We start from the raw sequence: 6,000 nt of genomic DNA, 5'->3' as shown, positions 1-6,000 counted from the left end.
TTGGGCACTCTGCACATACAGTAGGCTGAATTATAAGAAAGAAAACCTGATTTTTTTATAACAGCCAGTAAGCATATCTTCTAATGCTCCAGAGGGAGACACTATCTCTATCTTTCAAAGTTGTTTACTATTTGAACATCTTTAAAAACAGCCTAGAACAAAGGCAGTCAGTGTGTTTGCTTGCAAGACCTACAAAAACCAAATTTCTGGAGTTTCTGCAGAATTGTCTTTCAACAGCCTCTCTAAAGAATGTTCTGCTGGTCAGTCCTCACTGCCTGCACTTCCTCATCTCTTCATACTGTTTCAGACTGGCATCTTTTCCTGTCCCTCCATTGAGACTGCTCTTGCCAACATGCCCTTCAATGTCTTTGATCACTGACAACTCTTAGCATCATTGGACCCCATTTTTTTTTAAATGTTTTCTTCCATTGGCTTTCTTCTGGTTTTTCCTCCTACCTCCCTAGCAATATCTCCTCAGTCTCATTTATGGATTCTTTTTTCTCATCCATTAAATATTAGTGTTCCTCAATAATATGGAGATGGCTGCTAATTCTGTAACTCATCTCGCATCTCTCTCCTGAATTGCTATATCTACAGTATGTTGAGCTTCCAACTATATATCTCCACTTAAAAGTCACAGACATCTCAAAAACAGCGTGTTAAATTGTCATCATTATTTTTCTCCCCAAATCTAATCCTCCTGAGGAATCCCAACATCAGTATTTCCCATTTTATTAAATAGCATCACCATTCACTCCTTTCCACAATAATCTATTTCTGCAGCCAGAGTAATTTTTTAAAACACTTATCTGATCATGACATTTTTCTGCTTAAAACCTTTCACTGGCTCCCCATTTCCCTGAAGATTACAAATCTAATTCCTAAAAGGGGTTAGTAAGGCCTTTCAATCTAGCTACTGCTGACTTCATCACATTTCCTCCCCTTCTTCCCCCATCCTGAGTTCCAGCAATGCCTCACTCCTTCCAAAGCACTGAATATTATTTGTTGTCCTATCCGCTGTATTATTTTGGGCTCCCATAACAAACATACTATAGCCTGGGTGGCTTAAACAACATAAATTTAATTTCTTCATGGTTCTGGAGGCTGAGAAGTCCAAGATCAAGATTCTGGCTGATTCAGTTTCTGATGAAAGCTCTCTTCCTGGCTTGCAGATGGAGGCCTTATCTCTGTGTCCTCACTTGGCAGAGGGACAAAGGGGCTGAAAGGGGAGAAGGATGATGTCTCTTCTTATAAGGACACTAATCCTATCAGATCAGAGCCCCCATCCTAATAACTTTATTTAATTGTAATTACTTCCTAGAGGCCCTTTCTCCAAATATAGTCACTTTGCAGGTTATGGCTTCAACATATGAATTAATAGGAGACATAATTCTATCTATACCATTCACAGTACTTTGTTCACACTATATCCTTTGCTTAAAACAATTTTTTCCCCTAGTCTTTGCCTAGTTAACTGAGTCTGATCCTGCAGTTCTCAACTTAGACATCAATTTCTCCAGAAAGTCTTCCTGGTCCAAGACAGCTTAATAGGTTTTTTCTAAGTGCTTCCCTCAACCTCCTGCATTTATCCTATCATTAAATTTATTACACTGTGTTGCAATTGCCTTTTTTATTTGTCTCTGATCCTCACTAGATTGTAAATGCCTTAAAGGCTGGTGGTCATCTGTCTTGTTCATTGTTGGAATCTCAGCACCAAGGACAGTTCTTGACAAACACTAGTCACTCAGTCCTATTTGTTGAATGAATTATGCCTTTACCGTTTGGAATAGAGTTTACTCTCTCCCTAGAAATACTTATAGAAACCCTTGTGACATTCAATAATTTATAAGCCTGAATTTCTTATTCCAAATTATAGATGATACTAATAAAACTTCAATGTTTTAGTGGGTTTAATATAAAATACTCACAGACCTCTAGTTTAAAAGAAATAGTATCCCCAAACCATCCATATCATAAAGATGTTTATTTTCCAGTTTAAAAAAAAGCAAAGACATCCAAACCAATCCTTCTTTTTTCTGCCCCTTTCAGTCTCCTTTCCTATATCGTGAATCAGAGACACATCTAACTAAGTTTTCTACCCAGCCCTGAAGACACTATTGGTATTCAAAAATGTGGTATTGCAGGTTGTTCGGTTTCTCCTGGAAAAGGGAGCAGATATCACCCTCTGCAATTACAACAATCAAACTGCGGTCCATGTAGCTAATTGCAATGTCCAAAGACAACTCTTGGCCGTCGATGGAATCCAGGCTCCCCAAATGCAGCTTCTACAAAGTTCATGGCAAGGTGATCTTGAACAACTTCAACACTTGCTGGTCAGTTAAATTGATATTTATTTCTGCCTTTGGGTAGGTGGGCAACTGGATGGTAAGAAGGGCACAGACTACATGTGGTTCCTTTCAAAGAAAAATAAGTTCTTTTCAAATGCAGTCCCAGGAATTTTCAGGCAGGAAATATGAGAAAGCAACAGCATCAAACAAGACACTGGGGTGAAAAACAAAATAACAAAAGCACAAAGCAGCAGGCTTCCTTCAGCTGGATGCTAGAAGAAGTGACACAGCACCCCTGGGAAATGATGTGCTCCCAAGATGTCCCCAGAGAACCACTGTCAGCTTGCTCAGAGAAGTTCCCTTGACATCATTGCCATTTGTACAATTGCTGTTCAGATCCCTTTGGACAAGTTGCAGTTATTATCTTTATCCTGAAAAGGGAATCAGAGAGCTTATGCTTTGCATAATATTTAGTTGTGACTAAGGGAGTTAAAAGGATACATTTTTTAAATGCTGTCTTCTTAAGGTATTGATCTTTTTAAAAATTTTCTACCTACAGATACTCTTTATCAATATAACTTGCATAACCAAAAACATTAATTATTGGTATCTGGCTACTGCATGCTCTTGGCATTTACCTTCAGAGATACCGTCAGATCGCATGACCTTCCAACTGAAAGAAAATCCATTGCTGCTAGGAAACAGTTTCTTCCATTCCCTATGATAGAGATGCAAACTGATAAAGAAAAAGCAAATGATATTATGGTATCAAGGAAATGATGTCCTAGAGTTCAAGGAAATATACAACAAAATCCAAAGTGCTCTAAATTCCTTCATTGTACTAAATGATAGTCTAAAACTGCTATAGAGCATGAACTGAGGCTTAGAAATTTTTTTGAAAGAGTAAATTTTATTTTAATGGTATTTGTAGTAGTTGTAATCCAATGTCTGTTTCATGACCACATTTTCACTCCTAAAAATTGGCAGCTGAGTTTTAAGAAACCGGTGTCTATAACTGGATTTAGAGTTTAATCAACAGATGGCTGAATTAATGTGCTATTGTAAGACTATTTTCAGCTCAAAACTTTCATGTCAGTTCTAACTAATAATAAACATTGATATAAGAGGTGGTTTCTTTTCAGAGACTAAAAAAAATGTTAACTAATAAATTCCCACAGCACCCCTCTGAGGTAATATCATTATCTCTAGTTTGTCCCTAGAGTAACTGAGGTAGAGACACTGACTATACTTTGATGGCATAAAGTGAAATAGAGACAGAAATTAGTAAGTTACTTAGGTCTATAAAATAAACAGTTCGGATAATTTGGCCTTCCAGTAGCTTTTCAGTTTTGAATTATCCAAATTTAAATTTAAATTTTTAAAACATTAAAATAACAAATAACATCTATATATCCACCTCCTTTAACTACATGAATACAGTTAAATGAGCTGCCTTATTATTATAAATTAGTCATTCATTCTACAAATATTTATTGAGCATGTGCCAGACATTCTGCTCTCCAATTATCAAAACAACCCTCAGGGAAAACACTATTATTCTTACTTTATAGCTGAAGATTCAGTCAGCAAGTAGGGTTGCCAGTTTTTGCAAATAAAAATAAAGGAAACTCATTAAATCTGAATTTCAGACAAATGCCAAATAATTTTTTAGTATAACTGTGTCCCAAATGAGAATTATTCATTGTTTAACTGGGTATCCCTTATTTTATCAGAGTGATTTGATCATCTTTTAACAGAGTGTCCTTGATATAAGCCTACCAGGGAGATTAAATAACCAGCTCAAATTAGAAATAAAAAAATAATAATAATTAAAATAACCAGCTCAAGAAGCTAAAATTCAAACCCAGGTCTGTCTTTCAGGACTTTGTTTTTCCAAATTATCAGCTCCCTCTCAATACAGATATTGAGAGAGAATGTATTGTAAAATGAGAATTTGGACAAGCAATAAAAATACAAAGATTAATATAGTCATGCAGTAAGAATATGATGGAAGTAAAGCTTCATGTTTTTAAAGGCATCTGAAGAGTTCCTGGATGTAAATTTCCCAAACCAACATGGCTTGACCCCACTGATGCTGGCTGTGAGAGATGTGGACCTGTTTGAGAGTCTTGATATGTTAACAGCTTACAGACCTGTGGAGGTTCTGTCCGAGCTTCTCAGGCATCATGCGTGAGTATGAGTGGTCAGTCAGCACCAGCAAAGGATGTCTATACTATTACTATTTATAGAAGTCATTTGTAAATCTGGACATATAGATTGGGATTCTTAAATTATATATACTAAATGCACATGCATGTTCATAAAAGAAATTTTGCAGTTGTAAAGCGATATACAGATGTTAGATGTTGCCATTTATTATTTTTATGATGTTGGCCCTTTGTTTTATTTATTTAAGTACCCACTCTTTGGGTAGATACTGAGGATATTGAATAATTCTTGAGTATGTAGCTTCCTACTCCCAAGATATTGCTAATTATTTTGGGAAGCATTGTCAAATACCAAAAGCAATTTAAGGTAGTGATTTCCAGTTATCTAAAAATTACTATATGCCAACATGCTCTTTTAGGAGGGGCTAAGTAAACAATTAACTTTAAAAAAAATCAGAGGGTCAATAAGCAGTTTCTTATGTTAGAGCTGCAGTTTCCTAATGCTGTTTGTTACCTAGATATCTTGTCACAAAATAAGAACAGATGGCCCTAACTCTTTTTCAATATTACATATGAATTTTGTTTTGGAAGGACAAAAAAGGAAGAGGGGAGTTCAAAAGCAAAGCATAGTCAAAGACATTGTAAAAGGATCAGTTAGTATAAGGGGGTGAAGATGGAAATTTGAAGCTATCTCAGAATTTTGTGTTAAGAAACAACTGAGGAGATTGTTAAAAATGGGGATTACTGGATACCAGCCCAGAGATGGTGTTCAATAGGCCTGGAGGGGAGTCCAGAATACAGCAGATCAAAGGACGCCACTTGGAGAAACACTAATCAAGGAAGATGGGCAAACGGAGGTCCCGACGAGTTAACTGACTTGCTTAAGGCCACACATCAAAGTAATGGCAGTCCACTGATTCTTAGTCCTGTGTTATTTCTTTTGAATCATGACCTTTGATGGAGAAAAGGCCGTAATAGAATGTTGTTGCAGATCATAAAAAATTACCCTGTCCCATAGCAATAAAGAGTTTCAAATTCAAAGGTGTTAGGTTGGAGACATATTCAACTCGCCTCTTGTCTTAGAATGTGACTAGTGAAGTTTTATCATTGTTTCCCTCACCGTAGTCTATTGATAGGGTTCTCATTATTTATCCTCTGGATCTCTCAGAGCTGATGTCTAATCCTAGGATTCAGTACAGCATAGAGAGTATATTAGTGCTGTTGCAAGGAGCACTAAGATCAGCCAGTCGGGCTTAACAAGCATAGGGCAAGGCAAAGAGGAATGAAAAGATCACACAGAGAGGGATTTTATGACAAGATGTCTCCACTTGACCAAGAGCCTGTGAAATAAGCATGCAAGCTTAATTTTAAAGAGAGATTCCATACTATTACACTTTTTTGAATGATAAAAGGACTAGATGTTCACATTAGAAAAAAGAAATGTCAATAAAATAAGCAGTTAGCAAAAACATTGGGAAGAAAAAAGAGTCAAGTCAACTCTTCGGAATGATAAGATGACATTTTATCAAAATTATTTTATCTCC

Source organism: Pteropus alecto, unplaced genomic scaffold (genome assembly GCF_000325575.1).
Source record: "Pteropus alecto unplaced genomic scaffold, ASM32557v1 scaffold3, whole genome shotgun sequence".
In the NCBI taxonomy this organism is placed as follows: Eukaryota; Metazoa; Chordata; class Mammalia; order Chiroptera; family Pteropodidae; genus Pteropus; species Pteropus alecto.
This window is presented reverse-complemented; position numbering follows the sequence as displayed.